Source organism: Saccopteryx leptura, chromosome 7, assembly GCF_036850995.1.
Source record: "Saccopteryx leptura isolate mSacLep1 chromosome 7, mSacLep1_pri_phased_curated, whole genome shotgun sequence".
In the NCBI taxonomy this organism is placed as follows: Eukaryota; Metazoa; Chordata; class Mammalia; order Chiroptera; family Emballonuridae; genus Saccopteryx; species Saccopteryx leptura.
The window spans coordinates 285,209-302,762 of NC_089509.1; the positions used below are offsets into that span (position 1 = coordinate 285,209).

At 55.2% G+C, this 17,554-nt stretch overlaps 1 protein-coding gene across 2 annotated transcripts in view; it reads left to right on the top strand.

The window, feature by feature from the left end:
• HS6ST1 (heparan sulfate 6-O-sulfotransferase 1) overlaps positions 1-17,554 on the top strand; it is a 39,268-nt gene that overhangs the window by 6,870 nt on the left and 14,844 nt on the right. The window lies entirely within an intron of this gene.

The window sequence follows — 17,554 nt, forward strand, 5'->3', positions numbered from 1 at the left end:
TTCTCATTGGCATCCCCTCTTCGTTTCCTTGAGGCCTGCACCTTGGCCTCACCTGCCAGCACTCAAGGTGACAAGACGTGTGTAAAGTTTTCATCCCTCGGGACCCTTGTTCTCGCCTGTTCCAGCATTCAGTTGACCCTTTCTCTTCCCATTAAGTTTTTGTTGTCTATTTGTGGTTTTTTTTCTTTGGGGTGATAGGTATACTATGCAGAAAAGGTCCCGTGCTAGACTGGGGCTACAGGGGATGTGGTGCTGCCCCAGCCACAAAAGTAGGCCAACATGTGGACGGTGATGGCAGGAGTATGACCTGTAGCACCTGAGGGGCTCATAGGAGCTGTCTGCACATGGGGTTTGGTGGAATAAATAGAAGTATGGATGGGAGTTAGTGCTTTGGAACCAGGTACATTTCCAGACACATCCCTGACACACACAGCCAATCACAAGGAGCAAAATAGGGCAGTGGGACAGAAGCAGTGTGAGCGGACAAGGGTTCTCCCACAAGGGCGGGCAGAGGCCCAGGCATAGGTATCCAGACTATCACTTTCTGGCTATGGGATGTGTCACCTAGTCTGTGTCCTCCCTGGGTGACATGCCACCCTCTGGTGTGGCATTGTCCCCAGTCCCCAGCTTGCAGGGCCAGTTGTTTTGGAGCAGTGTGGCATGCACATCGCCATAGACCAGAGAGTTAAAATGGGATTGCAGACTGCCCTGCGGGTTAGGTGGCATCAGGGTCAGCTGAGTGGTGAACGAAGGGAGGAGGCTGTCCAGCTGCTGGAAAGAGACCACATGTTCCCCCAGCCTTGGCCCTGGATGGTCCTGTTTTCTGGTGGAGAGCAGAAACCTGGCCAGGCAGCTTCTGTCACCAGCCGCCCAGCTAGCTTGAGAATGTGCCACCTCTCCTTCCAGGCCAGCAGGAACCTGTCCCTGCAGTGCTACCTAGCTGTGCCTGTCTTGAGGCAGCACTCCTGGGCAGCTGGACTGTGTGGAGGCCCCACCCCCACCTGGCACTCAGCCAAGCACCAAGGGCTGCCTGTGGGGACAGACACGCCCTGAATTTCACTTCCTGGTCTTGAGCCCTCTCTGTAGACAGGGCTCTGAGGCCCCAGGGGTAGGCAGCACAGGCAGTCACTCTGCCTTGAAGGGGAGAGACGCCCTCAGGGCAGCCTCTCTCACGTTGTCCCAGGAGTCAGAGGTCTCTGGGCACAGGGAAACTCTCTGAGCCTCAGTCTCCATCTCAAAAATGGGGGTATGGAGTGTGTCATTTACCTGTGACCTCATGGCCCCTATAGCCCCAGCTTGTTTTCATATTTTGTGGGAGCCATGGCCACTTACAGTACCTTAGAATTCTGAGATCAGGTGGACCACTGGTCTTGCTGCTCAGGAGTGTTGCACAGGACCTCATGTGTAAACGGGGCTATCAGTAGCTTCCCATAGTACTTCAGGAAGCCAGCATGGGGGCCGGGATGGGGCCTGGTGGACAGGGAACTTGGGGACAGGCAGTAGGCTCTCTGGTAGCTGCTCACAGCCTAAGGCATGCGTGTGCCTGTAGCATCCACCGTATGTTTATGTGGCAACATCAATCTGCCTGACAGGAACCAGAGCAAGTCAGTAATTGTTTGGAATGACAATAACTGGAGAGATTAAAACTCTAGAGTGGATTGTTTATAACCCTGTAGAACTGAAGGGGCTCAGTGGCTGTGAGGACCTACCCCCATTGGTCACAGCAGGAGAGACCACCCGTCGCTGCAGCCTAGGTCCCCCCCTAGGTCCCCCGGGATGTCACATTGCCCGGTGCCCCCAGGTTGATGTGAACACCAGCTCTTGAGTGAGACCGGTCTTTCAGTCCTGGCCCAGCTGTACACCCGGGAACCTCAGAGCCTCATTTTCCTTACCTGCTTTGTGCGCAGAAAGCCTCGGGGTGAAGTGGGCAGCTCTCTGAGGGCCACATGGACGCAGCATGGCTGGTGGTAGGAGGACTTCGTGAGAATGCAGTCAGCTTCTGAAACTGTCCACTCTCCACAATAAGTAAGAACAGCAATGGTCCAGGGGCAACCCAGTCTCGAGGAAGCCTGTGGGGGGAAAAAAAAACAGCTCACAGCAGGTGGGAACTTCTTCAGGAGCCCAGAAGCCCGTGGCTGTGGGGGTACAGGGGTAGCAGAGCAAGGGTTTGGGCCCAGGCTTAAAAGCCAGAATAGCTAGGTAGGATCCTGGTTCGACTGCCTGCAAGCTCTGTGATGGATGTGCCTTGGTTTCCCATTGGAAAATGGGCGTATTGTTAATGCCTGCCTCGCAGGTAGGTACTTGGAATTGTGCCAGCTAAAGGCCTTTTTGAAAGAGAGGAACATGGAGCTGCTCCTGTATGTGCCTAGATCAGAGAATCGAACTGACAGCCTTTGCACTCTGAAACAAAGTTCCACCAACGGAGCTATCTGGCCATGGCTTGAGGGTTCTTTTTTCACAAGAGGCTGCAAATTCCTTCTCTGGGGACAAGGAAGGGCCCTTCAGAGCCAGCTAAGAGTGCAGCTCCTAACCCCACTCTGAATTGGTCAGCTCAAGGGCCAGCAGAGCACTTCCCTTACAGCACCTGAAGTCCGGGTGGCTAGGGCACTGTTACTTGCAACACCTGCTAGTATCACTGGCCTTCCAACATGATGGCTTGAGACTTGCTGTGCTTCATCTGGGGGTCTCCTGCTCACCCCAGCTGTGGCATTGGGGACCACACAGTTCCTTATTCTCCATGCTCACTCAAAAAAAAAGGGCTTTGCCATGCTTGCTTGCTCCCCAGATATCTGGAAAACCTCCAGCCCTGACCATCAGCCAGATGAGTGGGCACTGTAATTGTGGCCTATGAGGATATACAGGCCAGCCCTGGCGCTTGAGGCCCATGTTAGCAACAGCTTGCCCACCTGTCTCTGAAAATTCTCAGTATGCCACCAAGAGGAACTCAATGGTGAGGGGAGGAAGAGGTGAAAATGTGGTGATCCCGGCTGTGCAGAAACCTGGGGTTGTAGTCACCCACTTAGAGGTGTTGACAGGTGTGAAGTGGCAGGCTTGTGTTTTCACTCAGTGGTTGACATGATCTCTGTCACCAGTACTTCTGCGCACACTGCCAGGCTCAGATGCCAGCGCGGGACTCGGAGGAAGCCCGCTGTGGCCTCCCTCACCCCCTACCCCACCACCATTGTCTGCACTGTGTGCCTTACACTCTCCCTGCAGAAACATGGACCCTTTTAAACAGTGCATAGCACTGTCTGGATCAGACTGTACTGGACCTTCTGGACCTTGCTTTCTCCACTCAGTTCTGTTGAGATTGTCCATGTTGGTTCATGGTGTGCATGTTTAATTCGTTGACGGATGGATCTGACATTGAGTTTGTCTAGGCACATCTCTTTTTTCCTATCTTTGTTGGAGAGCAAACAGGAACATTTTACAGACCAGGCGACAGTGACTGGGCTTGCCCCCATCCCTCAGCAGTGGGTTAGAGGGTAGGTGGTCCATCATGGGCTCTACTGGACAGGACCAGTACTCTCCAGACTGGTTCCTCTGACCCTCCCAACCCCCACGCATTGTTCCCCACCACCTGGACTATCAGATGCTGTCATCTTTGCCAGGCTAGTAGCCATGGTCAGCACATTTGTCCCATGACGGGATGAGATGGGCTTCCTGTTTGGGTTACTGGCTACTGCAGTTTTCTCCCCACCACTTACTGTTGGTGCCTCTGTGCTGCTCTCTCTCCCGAAGGTTGGTTTACCCCCCACCATGTGTCCTAGTTCAAAGTTCTGTGGGTGGTGTACTTGCCAGGTACTTCCCAGCAGTCCCACACTGCTCATGGTATGGGCATTTGCACGCATAGGGATGGAGGCCTGCTGACCTCTGAACTCTTCTGGGAATTGCTTGGAGTGGGGGACTGAGCAAGAGGCCTGGAAGGCTAAGTGGATGGACAGATGGCTGGCTGACCAGCCATCCTTTCTATAACAGGGCTGTCCCCAGGGCATTCCTTGGTAGCACAAGAGGCTGGGTGGCTGCTGCCAAAGCCAAGCCTAGAGGTTAGACATGTCAGTGACCTCCGGCCTGGCATCTCACACCATCAGCCCTGGTTTGCTAGGGTCCCTGTGAGGTTGGTTGGAAGAAAGGGTCCTGCAGCCAAAACCAGAGCCTGGAGCCCACTGCTCTGGAGTCACAAGACCTTCCTTCCCTTCCCATTGGAAATATGGGCAAGGCTTTCTCAGAGTGAGGCCTGACCGGGTCCCTCTGTGTCCAGGTCCCTGTGTTCAGCCCCATCTCCACCTCCACAGCTACACCACAGGGCTGCCCCTGCACAGGTGTCCCTTCTGTGTGGACAGAGCTTCCTGCCATCCCTGGAGAGAAGAGGGCAGGGCTCCTGCACCATCCCAGCAACCAAGACACACCCTCCCCCAGCCCCCCTCAGCCCCAGTCCCACATGTGCTCCTAAACCACTCTCAGGCCTCGATGTTTGCAGCCTGAGGTTGGTGAGTGAGCAGCACCCCTCTGACTTAGGAGCCCCAAAGGCTCATGAGTAAATATATATTTATTTCTGTGGAGCAGCGGTGTCCTCGGGAGCTGAAGTTCTGCCAGCACTGGGGTTCTATAGTAGTGCCACCACAGTGAGACACGTAACGGGGTATCCTCCTGGGGCAGGGTTTAGGGTGTAGTATGGCATTTTCTTTGGAATCCTGGGTCACGTTCTTGTCAGGGAAAACTTTTTAACAGTGGGAGGAAGTCCTCTGGTCAGAGCATAGCCGACTGAGGAGGGGCTCTAGGAAGGTGCTATATGTGAAGTGCATGGCTGTTTCCCCTGCGCCCCACCTGCAGGACCTGCGGGCAGGGAGCAGACATACATGCCCCAAGGGCACAGTCTGTGAGCAGAGTAGCTGGAATGGCTGCCACACTCATCCAGGGCCAGGTTTCCTGTTCTTGCTGCACTACTGTGGCCCACAGGGCAGATGAGGAACCTGAATTACTTATCACCATAGGTCACATGTGGCACAGCTAGATTCATACCCAGGCAGGGCCCCCACACAGGAGAGGAGAGTCGGACACTAGCCTGGCCACACTGCCCTGCCTGTGGTGGAGGGCAGCGTGGCTGTTTTGGTGATGAGCATTCCCAGGAGCTCAAGATGGTACAGAGGTCCTGGAGGGAAGTCCCCAAATGTTCGCCAATTCACCCTTCCTTGTAGGCCACCTGCCAGAAACAGCCTAGTCTTTAGGTCTTGGTGTTGCTCTCCCAGGAGGGCAAGACAGGGGGAAAGGGGAAGGCAAAGAAATGTTCTGGGGGGGGGGGGGGGGTTGGAGGCTCCTTCTGTCCCCTGTAAGGAGAGACCCTTCTTGGGCAGCCACAAAGCCTAGCAGCAAAGTGGCCAACGCATAGAGCCAGTGCCTGCCCACCTGGAGAACCCAGCCTTTCCTGTCCATCCACAAACCCTCCTATTGGCCAGCCCACTGCAGCCCTCAGGGCCCGCCTCCTGCAGCAGGACAGAAGCTCCAGGTGCATGCCCCCTCCTCTGTTCCCTGGCGGTGGGCTGTAGGTCTGGTAGTTTGTTTTGCTGACACAGGTCCAAATGGCTCACTGTCTGAATGCTGTGAATGTTTGAGGACTACAAGTCCTGCTCTGAAACCCTCAGGCACAGGTGGTCAGGAAGTCCAGTTCTGTAAGAAGTGTGTTTCTTTCCTGGAAGCTGAGCTGGCAATGTGCCCAATGGCAAACACCTTTCTTACCAAGTAAAAGGTGGTCAGATTTCAGCCATGTGTGTGCAAGCCAGTGATGGGGATTGGAGAGGGGCTGTTTCAGAGCAGGAGCAGTGCAGACCCATCTTCGTGAGGACCTAGGGCTGTCGAGCAGGGCCTGCAGGACGCACGTCAGGCCAGCAGAGTCCCAGGTGTGACTGCACAGCAAGCCTTGCAGCCGGAGGTATCTTTCTTCTGGCTTAGTCCATGTCCCCGGCCCCCACTTGTCTGCTGAGTTGACACAGGAACACCAGCATGGGCTCTGACATGGAGTCTTTGGGGTCTTAATTTGTTCAGAAGGCTTTCACTGAGCCCTCACTCTGTGCAGTCTTAAGAGGGACACTAACATGGGGCTCCCCAAGTGTGTCTGATGGGCAGCTCAGGTTCAGGAGGTCCAGGGGTCTTGGTACCTCCCTTGGGTTGTGCTAGTGGCCCCCTGCATCCACAGGGGCAATATGAGGGCCCTGACACCTTCTGGTGGCATTTCTCCTGTTCATCTGCCAAGCCAGATGCTGGTTTTCCCCAAGTGACAGGTCATAGTCTCTTCATACACATCTTGTTCTAGTCTTGGTCTGGAGGCACCCTGGACCCCTCCTTACTCAGCTGGCCTCTTCCAGGGACTGCAGGGACCAGTGGCCCTGGGCACAGGCACGTCTCAGGTACACTGTGAGGGAGCTACACTGCTCTCCTGTCTCAGAGGTCAGGTGACTTGCCAGAGGTCACAGGGCTTGGGCAGCAGATCCAGGACTTGAACCTTATAATCCTGGAGCCCTGTTTGTGCACTCACTACCCACACTCTGGCTGGAGCCACTTGGCAGTTGTCTTTCTGGAACCAGTCCTCAGAGAGGTGGTGATGCTCCTATAGGCCGCTGGTCCTGCCCCAGGGAGCAGTGACCAGTTGAGAGAGATCAGTCGCAGGAAAACAGCCAGCATCCTAGGCCAGGCCAGAGGTCACCCAGGAGAAGCTCAGGGCTGTGGAAAATTCAGAGCTGGGCCATACACTTTTTTAAGTATGCATCTTCAGTGCCTGCAGTAGCTCAGGAGCTAACCAGGAAGTCCTAGGGCTGTGACAGGACTCTCCCCTTGCTGCACTTCTCTGAGGCCCTGGCTAAAAGCCTCCTCACTGTAGCTGCACTGTGTGGTAAGGAGTCAGGTGGGCGGCTGCCCTCAGGGTGTTCCTGATGCCCAGCTGGTTCCCAGGTGCTGGCAGGTGATCCTGAGGGACAGGACTGGCTTGGTGACTCAAGAGGGAATGTTTTCTGATGGGCATGTGACTATTTTCAGGGAGAGCATGCAGTGGACACCATGGGAGGCCTGGCCTGTGCCCTCTCACTGAGCTGCCCCTCTGAGTGGTTCTGGCAGGAGAGGCACAGGACAGCATGCTGATTCCAGCTGCTCACTGGCCCCTGACCACGTGGACTGCTAGAGGCACAGGCCATTTGGACCAGCCCTGAGAATGAACTCAGCCATGGTTTCCACAGGTACCAGGGATCCAAAGGGGGCCAGGCCGCAGTGGGTAGAGCCACAGGCCTCAAACCTACACACAGTGTTCCCAAGGTTGGGAAGACAGACGTATCCAAGTAGAAACCTTCAGGTAACTGTCTGTGGCTGGGGGAGGGTCTCTGTGGGGGCTGTTCTTGGGGTGGGGGGAAACCCTGTGCTGCAGTCCCTGCTCTCTCCTATGGGTGCCCTGAAGCGTTTGGCACTCCACTGTCTGTCAGCCCGGTGTCCTGTTCTCTAGGCCCAGGCTTCAGACCTCCCCTGAGGCTTCGGCACTGACTGTGCCCCATCTCTGAGCCAGATGAGAGGAGCTTTGGCAATCAGGAGCATGGGTAGGACAGGCAGGAGGCCCAGCCACAGCCCTCCTCCCTCAAGCTGCCTTTTCTAGGCTCTCCTGTGTCCCAGGCACTGTCCTGGGTGAATGAAGTCCTCTTTTCCATCTGGAGCCTGGCAGCTGACATACCCCTTCCTCCCTGGCTCCCCCATGTGCCCAGTAAGTCGCTGGCTCCCCCTCGTACTGCCCAGCCTGGCCCGAGGCACTCAGAGCACCTTCTTTCTCAGATGCTGCTCCTCAAGTGCCAGCCCTGCCCCTACTGGATGGCTCAGGACTGTTGGATGCGCTCAGCCAGGAGCGCTGACTCCACTGTGCCACCATGGCCTGTCCATGCAGGAGTCCCCTCCCCCATACACAGACACCATCCCCCCCATTACACTGTCAGTGCCCCCAGAGCAGGCCATTCTCCCTGTGACACCGCACACCAGGCCTGGCAAGCCCTGTGGGTGGACACTTTCTGCTGCTCCTCCCAGGAAGCAAGGTCCTTGAACTCCTGGGCACCAAACACACTAATACAAGGCTTGTTCACCAGTGGTTCCTGTGTCCAGGCTGATACAAACCTGGCCCCCAGCTTCCAACCCACCTGCCATCTCAGGAGCCTGTCCAAGCCAGTGTCCTGCTGGGTTCTGACTCCGTGGAGGACAGGTGTGGCAGTTGGGATGGTCCCTCTCAGGTCCCACCCAAGCTAGGCCCTGTGATAGGGGGGCCTGGGGCTTTCTTCGCCCCACTCCACTGGCCACCTTCCCCACCTATTCCTCTCACCAATGCCCAGACAGCTGCCCCAGCCAGCGCTCTCCTCCCCAGACAAATCTGGGCTCCTCTGCAGAGTAAGTGCCCCTGACATCCTGATGCTGACAGCATGCTAAGCCCCTTGGGAAACTACACAAGGTGTGGATGCCTCTGATAAATGGGAGATTTCGGCCAAGGAAGGATCTTCTTCTGTGCCTCATTTTGCCCATCTGCAGAGGAGGTGCCCACCTCAGAGGTTTTAGGAGTAAAGCAAGTGAATGCCTGCTAGACCCCACCCCCATATCAAGCCTGAGCCCCTTTTCTTTCACCTCCTGACCAGAAAAGCCTTTGATGGAAGGACCCTGAAAATGGCCTGGAAATTCCTGGTTGCCAGCTCCCAAGATCAGTGATTACAGTGGAGGTACCTGATCTCCAGGCTCCTCAGTCAAAGGTGGTTGCCCCATGCTCCCTAGGAAGTGTGCTGTTTAGTCTCCGAATTTCTCTGTCTGCAGAAAAATAGTTCATGTTCAAAGATTATATAAGGCAATCATTTCCTGGCCCACCCTGTACTTGTGAAGGCTGATGAGCCTGGGAGAAACGGATGGTGTCAGCCCCTCCTCTCTATTCTTAAGGCTCCATGGTGCTTTGTTGGAGAGAGCCAAGGGTATTCTTTCAGGACCTAGGAGCAGGGATGTTGTGGGGCAGGAAGCCAGCCAGCAGCTGTGGGGTCAGCAGGTTGAGCTTGCAGGGAGGACCAGGGACATCCCCAGTGGTCCTCAGACTAGTGCCCCACCCAAAAAGCAGATACCTGTGGTCTTGTAGCTTTGGAAACATTTGAGTGTTGTGTGGAGAGGTCCAGGAGCCTCTCAGGCTGACTCCACGTGGCCTAGAGAAAATCAAATCAAATCAGGCACATAAAGAGCCCTAAACCCTTTTGTTTAGTTGACTGTATTGTGCTTACATAAAACTGGAAAAATACAAGAAAACGAAAAGCCGGGCTCTGGGCCCAGGGACGAGTCCCTGGCGAAGACATTTGGTGGGTATTGTGTCTTGGTCCCACCTGGTGTCAGGTGTGACTTGAGCTCTGATGTGCTGCTGTGCTCAAGCACACGTACAAGTGCCCTCCTTTGTCACTGCACACTTCCTACAAGAGCTGTGTGTCTAGGTTGCCATAGAGTTGCTAGGCTTAGGCATCAAGTCATGAGCTCATGGTAGCCCTATATGCTGGTAACCTGGTCGGGACAGTGTCCACTGAGCCATATTGCGCTGTGTAGGCCTCTGTGCTTAGTCCTGCTGTGTGTAGGATATGTCTCTGGCACAGAGACCCAGAGGCTGGCTTTGTGCAGCAATGGTAGGAGCAAGTCAAACAGGTGCAGGTGCTGCCCAGCTGGCAGGCCCACAGCTGCCCCGTCCTCACTCATGGCTTCTGGCTGCGTCCTTGGGTCCTGGTGGCTGTGACGGCAATGGCGGGTCCTCAACTACAGGCTGTGAGGCTGTGGTGGGAAAGCCCCAGTAAAAGCAGTAAAAGCTCTTGGCCAGATTTCCAGCTGATGACAACAGAAGACCAGGACTCCTGAGCAGGTCTCTGCCCAGTCAGCAATTGCCACATCCAGGGAAGCAGCAGGGCACAGCCCCTTCCTTTTACCCTGAGGTGGGAGTATGTGAAGTCTCTCCTGCCAGGTGTCAGGAGCCAGAAGGTTGCTGGGCAGGCAGGTGTGAAATAGAATGGGCAACCATTGTGTACAGGTGAGCAGTGCTGTGAGGCCCTCAAGGCCCAGGTGGCTTCACTGCCTAGACACTGCCTACTTAGCCCCAGCAGGAGCATGGTCGAGTCGGAGGGCAGAGGGCATGTGTGCATAGGTTAATCCTCCCTGCAGTACTCGGAAGCTCTGGGCAAAACACCACTTCTGCTGCTTGCTCAGGAGTTTAAGGCTTGGGCTGACCCTAGCCATGGTCAGTTTGAGGGCAGTAGTAGGCAAGCTTCCAGAAAGCAGTCCGTAGGTCCTTTGCTCATTGGGGAGGATGTCTCACAGTGCACACAGCTGGGACGTGGATCTCTGGAGAAGTTGGCCTCGCTTGCACCCTCATGGGTGGAGCACCTGAGCCACAGTTGTGGACGTGTCTACTGAGATGCTCTTGCAAGAAGGGTCACCTCTGCCTGACCAGGCGGTGGCGCAGTGGATAGAGCATCAGACTGGGATGCAGAGGACCCAGGTTCAAGACCCTGAGGTCACCAGCTTGAGCATGGGCTCATCTGGCTTGAGCAAAAACCTCACCAGCTTGGACCCAAGGTCGCGAGCAAGTGGTTACTTGGTCTGCTGAAGGCCCACGGTCAAGGCACATATGAGAAAGCAATCAATGAACAACTAAGGTGTTGCAATGAAAAACTGATGATTGATGTTTTTCATCTCTCTCCATTCCTGTCTATCCTTGTCTATCCCTCTCTCTGACTCTCTTTCTGTCCCTGTAAAAAAAAAAAAAAAAAAAAAAAGGATCACCTCTGATCAAGAATGAAGAGTGACAGGCAGATTGGAGCTGAGGCCAGTCTGTGCCATCTGCAAGTGCTCTGCTCCTAATGGTGCCCAGCCCTGGTCTGGGCTCTTCCTTCCCATCTGAGCCTCTGCAGGGTATGACCTGTACAGCGCCCACAGTGCCTGTCAGCTTGTCGTTAAGTCGTGGGTGTCCTGGGGACCTGGTGAGGGTCTGGTGGGATCATGAAGGTCTGGGAGCTGGGGGGAAAAAACTTTGGACTTCTCAGAGACATGGGGCCCCACACCTGGTCACTTGCCTTCAGCACGAAAGTAGGAGTTTCAGACACCTGGAATGCACTCAGAGGAGCCACCTGCCTTGGGGACCCATCTTTCATCCCCCAGACAAGCAGGGACCCAAGCAGTGCCCTAGATTCTGTGTGCATGAAGTGAGGTGGGGAAGCCTGCTGTGTTTTCCTGAAACTTGGGTGACTTTGTTGGTAAACAGAGGGAAGATGTTCATTTGCCTGCAGAACCACAGATACTATCAGGGGAGAGGGAAGAGGACTGTTGAGGTATTTCCTAAAATAAAACTTTTTTTCTTCTTTTTTTTCCAACAACTTGGAATTTTGAAACAAGGACAGAAATTTCATTTTTCCCATCGCTTGACAACAATGTCCTTTCCTTATTGGAGATGCAGACTCTGTGCCTCTATGTTCAGGTGCCTACCTTGGCTTGACCCTCAGGGACCCACACCTCCTCCTTCAGGTATCAGCTCTGATGTCATACCTCAAGGTCCCTTCAGCCTGACCCTGAACTGTGACCTTTCACTCTTGGCACTTACTACCCAGGTGTTTCCCGGGCACGTTCTAGATGCCATAGGAGGGCAGGGCAGCACCTGCTCATGCACATGGCCAGCACTCCTGTGAAGGAGGAAAGGGGAAGTCAGACTGTAGGGAATCAAGGGGCCCAAGACAGGGCTTCGGCTTGGTTCCCTCCGTGATGGACACCCGTGTCAGGGGGACAGTCACAGTTGGTAACAGTGGCTCAGCTCAGTTTTGCTGTGTCCTCGCTGCAAGTCTGGATATATTTTCTCTATGCAAACCCTCTGACTAGCTCACTGTACTTCAAAGAGATGGGCATGTGTTGTATTCATACTTGTGGTTTGGTAAGTAGTCCGCAGGTAGCTGGGGCCAGCTTTGCCGGGCAGCATGGTTTTGTGCCTTCTAGGGGCTGTGGCTCAGCAGGTGAGCAGTTCTCATCGGGCATTAACAGTCTGGGTCCCGGCGGGTCTGGGCTCCAACCCCAGCACCGGCCAGCTCTGTGGCCAACTTGCTGGTTAAGTTCCCTGGGTGTTGATTTCTTTGTCTGCAGGTGGGAATATCTCCTTCCTACAGGGTGTCTGTGTCAGGATGAGCCGGTGAATCACTTGACAGTCTGGCTTTTCCTGTGGGTGCCGGGGGGCTCCGTGCTGTGGGGCTGAGCAGGGCAGCCTGCAGCACTGGGTCTGGTACAGGAAGGACATGCCAGCCAGTGCCAGGGGGGGGGGTGTCTGCAGGGCAGCCTGCAGCACTGGGTCTGGTACAGGAAGGACATGCCAGCCAGTGCCAGCGGGGGGGGGGGGGGGGGTGTCTGCAGGGCAGCCTGCAGCACTGGGTCTGGTACAGGAAGGACATGCCAGCCAGTGCCGGCGGGGGGGGGGGGGGTGTCTGCAGGGCAGCCTGCAGCACTGGGTCTGGTACAGGAAGGACATGCCAGACAGTGCCGGTGGGGGGGGGGGGGTGTCTGCAGGGCAGCCTGCAGCACTGGGTCTGGTACAGGAAGGACATGCCAGCCAGTGCCGGCGGGGGGGGGGGGGGTGTCTGCAGGGCAGCCTGCAGCACTGGGTCTGGTACAGGAAGGACATGCCAGCCAGTGCCGGCGGGGGGGGGGGGGGTGTCTGCAGGGCAGCCTGCAGCACTGGGTCTGGTACAGGAAGGACATGCCAGCCAGTGCCGGCGGGGGGGGGGGGTGTCTGCAGGGCAGCCTGCAGCACTGGGTCTGGTACAGGAAGGACATGCCAGCCAGTGCCAGCAGGGGGGGGGTGTCTGCAGGGCAGCCTGCAGCACTGGGTCTGGTACAGGAAGGACATGCCAGCCAGTGCCAGCGGGGGGGGGGGGGGGTCTGCTCAGTCTCCAGGCAAGGCTCTGGCCTGCTGCCTGTCCCTACCCCGCACTGTTCCCTCACCTAGTTCTCTTGGTGATGCACTTGGGATCCTGATTCAGTGAGGGCAGGTGATGCCACTGACAGCCAGTGGGCCCGGGCCAGGGTTGGGACCTGCACCGGAGGGAGAAGCAGGCAACTGACCACACTCGGCCCGCAGCTGCTTCCTCTCACAGGGGGAATCGGAGCTTAAATCAGGTTCTTGTGTCTTCTCAGGCACTGAATCCCCGTTTGGACTCTGTGCTGGGTGGCTCCACCCCATGAACCACAACCCCCAGAACTAGCCTGACCATGCACAGCACTTCCGGGGCCAGGATCATGCAGCTCCTTTCTAAATGACAGTCCTCCCCCATCCATTGGTAGGAAAGTCTGGGTTTGGGTGGCCTAGGAGAGGAGGTGGGGAGTAAGTGGGTGCCCCTGTAAGATGCCCACTGCTAGCACTGTGTCATGGAGGACAGAGGAACACAGAGCTTGTCATCTGGCCTTGTCTGATGGCTTCTCTGGGCCAACACCTCATTCCAGGTACCAGGGATGCTTTCTCCTTAATGCTTTGTTTCAGTTATTTAAATGATATATGATAATTGCAGATAATACAGAAATACTTAAACAAGAAAATGTTAAAATCATCTACTTAGACACAGGGGTATTTACTGAACTTGCAACTTTTCTCTAAGTTTGAAAATTTTTATGGGAAAAACTTCTATCTCACCATCCTAAGATAGCCATTTAATAGTACATTCCCGTCCTGGGTGGTGACCAAGAGAGCGTCTGTCACCTCACAGGCCCTTCTCCTGTCTCCAGTCTTGTAGGCATCGCTGCCCTCGGCTGCCGGACAGTCTACTGTGTGTGTCTACAGTCTACCTCCTGCTTTATTCCCATGCCAGCCTGTGCAAACTAACACTCAGCCAGCTTTCACTGTGGCTTGGCCACATTTTAGCCCTTCTCCTTAGGCAAAGTCTCTCCTGGAATGGGGTGACTGGTCAAGCTCCTCACCTATCACGGAATTGTGTGCCCACACAGCCCTGGACCTCCTGTGGCCTGAGCCTGGTGATAGCTTGTTTCTGGTCAGAGTCCTAGGAGGGTGCATTTGGCATAGGATTTGGATCAAAGCCACACTCTTGAGGCAGAAAAGGGAAATGAAACCTCTGTGACCACTGGTGTGACTGTGGGAGAAGGGAGATGCAGGTGCTCGTGGGCGGCAGTTCCCACTCCCCAGTGTAGGCTCTGGCCTCAGGTCAATCACTGTGCCTTCGCAGCCCTGTTCCACATCATTGGTAAAGTCTGAGTGACTTTACCAGTCCACCTCCCAGTCAGGATCATGATGCCCACAGGCAGGTAGGGGGCAGCAAGAAAGGGAATGACCTTTCTGGCACCAGTCTTTGAGTAGGGCAGCCCCTGTGTTCCCCACGGCTCAGCTCATTGTTATGTGTTACAGAGGCTAGCTGTGCATGTTGTTGACAGAGCAGGGCTCCTGTGATCACACAGACTCTTCAAACTTGAGAACTGGCTGCTCCCTGATAGCTGTGCTTGAACCCGTGAACAGCGCACGCCTTGTCCACTAGTATCTTACATGACTATGGGACGCACTAAACTAAAACCAGTGCACATGGAAGTATCAGAACAGCTCAGGTCACAGAGGACATGTAAACCAGGCATGGTTACATGCCAGAGTGCACAATGCATTGTTAGCTCTGCGGGCTGTTGGGAGTGCCTACATACAGCTCAGACACATAGAATTATCTCACAGCATGAAATTTCCTTAGCATCCCATGCTCTATCTTTGGTGTCCCTGTGAATTTTACATACTTTGCCTTTACCCATCTGAGCTTGTTTTTCTATAAAATGAAAAAGACCCTTCTGGGTCTGACCCTGCCCACACCTCCGACCTCCATTGCTCCCTTCTCAGTCACAACAAGCTGTGTCCCCACATCTCCGGGATATGCCTCCTTGACCTTGCCAGTTTGAGAGTGGTACCTTTGGCCCTCTTGCCACTTGTCACCTCCCCGTCCTTGTTGGTCCCAGCACCTGAGCCCAGAGCACTTGGACACTGGATAACTGAAGCCGCATGCTGCCTGTGAGTCCGGGGCTCGTCCTCTGAGAGCTGAGAGGTGCCAGGCTCTCAGGTGGGCCTCACGTGCTGTGAGCCTGAGTGACACAGACACTGCCACTGCTGTGAGGACTCTGAGGGCACTGCCCACTGATGTTTTTTTCTGACCATTAATGGCATGCCTTGGGGCCTTCTGAGTACCAGGGTAGAGGCCACTCACTTCCTTCCTCACCCCACTTTCTGCCACCTGACCACGGTCATTCCTGCTGTAAACCCTCCCGGTTTCCTGGTGACGGACACCCAGCTCACTGAGCTCAGTGTTCACTGTCAGTATTGAAGGCAGAGGGATGAGAGTGCAACACCCCTCCTCTGAGCACACTCCTGTAGCCCCTGCCTGGCCCACAGCTACAGTAGAGAAGCAGCCTCTCCTTTCTTGCAGCCTGGGGAGGTAGCCTGTCTCGGCACCTGTCCGGGCACTGCACTAGCCACAGTCTGCAGGCCTGCCTTCCAAGAGCAGCCAGTTTGTTGGGGTGAGGGGGAAGGGAACAAAGACCCTGGGGTAACACATGGTGGCTGCACAGATGGATGTGCCCAAAGCTGCAAAGGGGTGCCTCTGGGCGGGCTTCCTGCCGTGACGTGCTATGCCATGGACTGCGGGCACTGACCGGACGGGTGGTGCTCAGTAGCCAGTGGTGCTGGAGGCCTCGGGGGAGGAGATGTGGGCTTCCGCATCATCCCTCCAGTCCCAGTGTGTGCCCTGTTCTTGAGTGATAGTGCATGAGCCACACTCCCTGTGCACAAGCAGAACAGTCTGGGCTGTGCTCTGGGCAGTTTCCTGGGCACAGCAGGCAGTGGTGTTCCGCAGAGACCTGCTGTGGAAGTCAGGGCACCATGGGCACCCACGTAGGCCGGGACATAATTTAGGGCTGTACCCACAGAAAGTGGCAGAAGCTTTTCACCCTGAAAGTGTCATTTGCCGGATGAGCCACTCAACGAGGTCTCTGGCCCTGTGCACAAGGATGGGCAGCAGTGGCAGGAGCCCCAGGGGCAGAGTGGCTCTTCTGGTACCCCAGAGCCCTCTCAGATGGGGTGAATGCTGCATCTGGCGTAGTTTTGCTTGGAAAGAGCTGTGGTTCCTGCCTGGAGAGGCCACTTGGGCACCAGCTTATTGTGCGTGGTTAGTTCACAAGCCATAGGGGAACCCTGACTGATCCAGGAAAACTGGCCGCCCTCATAGTCACCAAAGGTGATGTCCACAGGGGTCCTCCACCCCTGTGTGGACCCTCTCTCTAGTTTCGCAAAGTGGGGTGGGAAGCTAGAGAGGGGGACGAAGGAAGGGCCAAAGACACCTGGAGCTGGCAGGCACCAGAGGTGGGAGCTGGCGTTGCAGGCCAGGTGAGCATCAGACCAGAGGCCGGGGACCCTTGCAATTTGGGGAACCAAAGCTCTTGGTTTGATAAGAAGGCTGGTTCACCCACAAGGCTGTCTGGGGCCTCTCATGCAGCCATAAAGAATCTCGGTTTTGTCTGTAAAACTTTTAAAAATTGTTGTCCTTATCATGAAGTGTTTGGGGCATATAAAAGAACTTGTCTAATGTGTGTGAGAAATAAAGTGTGAAGCTGTGCGGGTGCCCACACTGTCGGCCTTCCACATGAGGTTGTTGTCAGCACTGTGGAAGCCACCAAGATACCGCCCCTGGCCTCCCCACCCCAGACCACCCCAAAGCTGACTCCAATGTTAGTGTTTATCACCTCATCACCTACCATACATATGTATGTATTACTGAATAGTATTTTGCTTACTTTGTTTATTTTTGGAAACTTGATAATATCAGTGTACTCTATTAAATTTTCTTGCTTTTTTTCCTGCAACACCGTAGTCATCAGATTTACCTGAGTTGTCCTCAGTGCTGTAGTTGTTTGCTGTCTTGCCAAACGTCCCACTGGAAGACTGGCCCGCATCAGTCTTCACATGCTGTGTGGCAGCTTTGGGGCTATGAATAGCAGTGTGCTGCGGACCACTGTCCACGCCTCCCAGTGCACACAGACAAGGTTCCCGGACACTTGCCTCCAGCTTTCCAGGGAGGATGTCTGTAACAACCATCTTCAGTTCATGTCCCATGAACAGCTGCCAAAAGTTGGCATTGCCCCCTCTGTTTGCCACTTCAGTGAGAATCGCCTTTGCCCACTCCCTCTGTGACTAATGAAGTGGAGCAACTCTCCAGATGCTTTTTAGCCAGTTTTCTCATTTTCTTTCACTTTTAATTTTTTCAATTAAAATAGTTTATACACATACCTGAAGTCTGCCAGAGCCCCTCAATGGTGGCACCTGGATCCACCTTGCCGAGTCACAGTGGCACAGCACCAGCCAGGGAGGGCATGGGGACTGTCTGGTGGCCAACAGCTTCTCTTCCCCAGCAGCCTGCAGATAGCAGGGCCGTTCTTTTTGTCCCATCCCCCCCCCCCCCGGAGCCATCAGCTAGCTGCCTCTCCTGCGTGGGCCCTGGCGGGGGATGCTCAAGAGCTATCC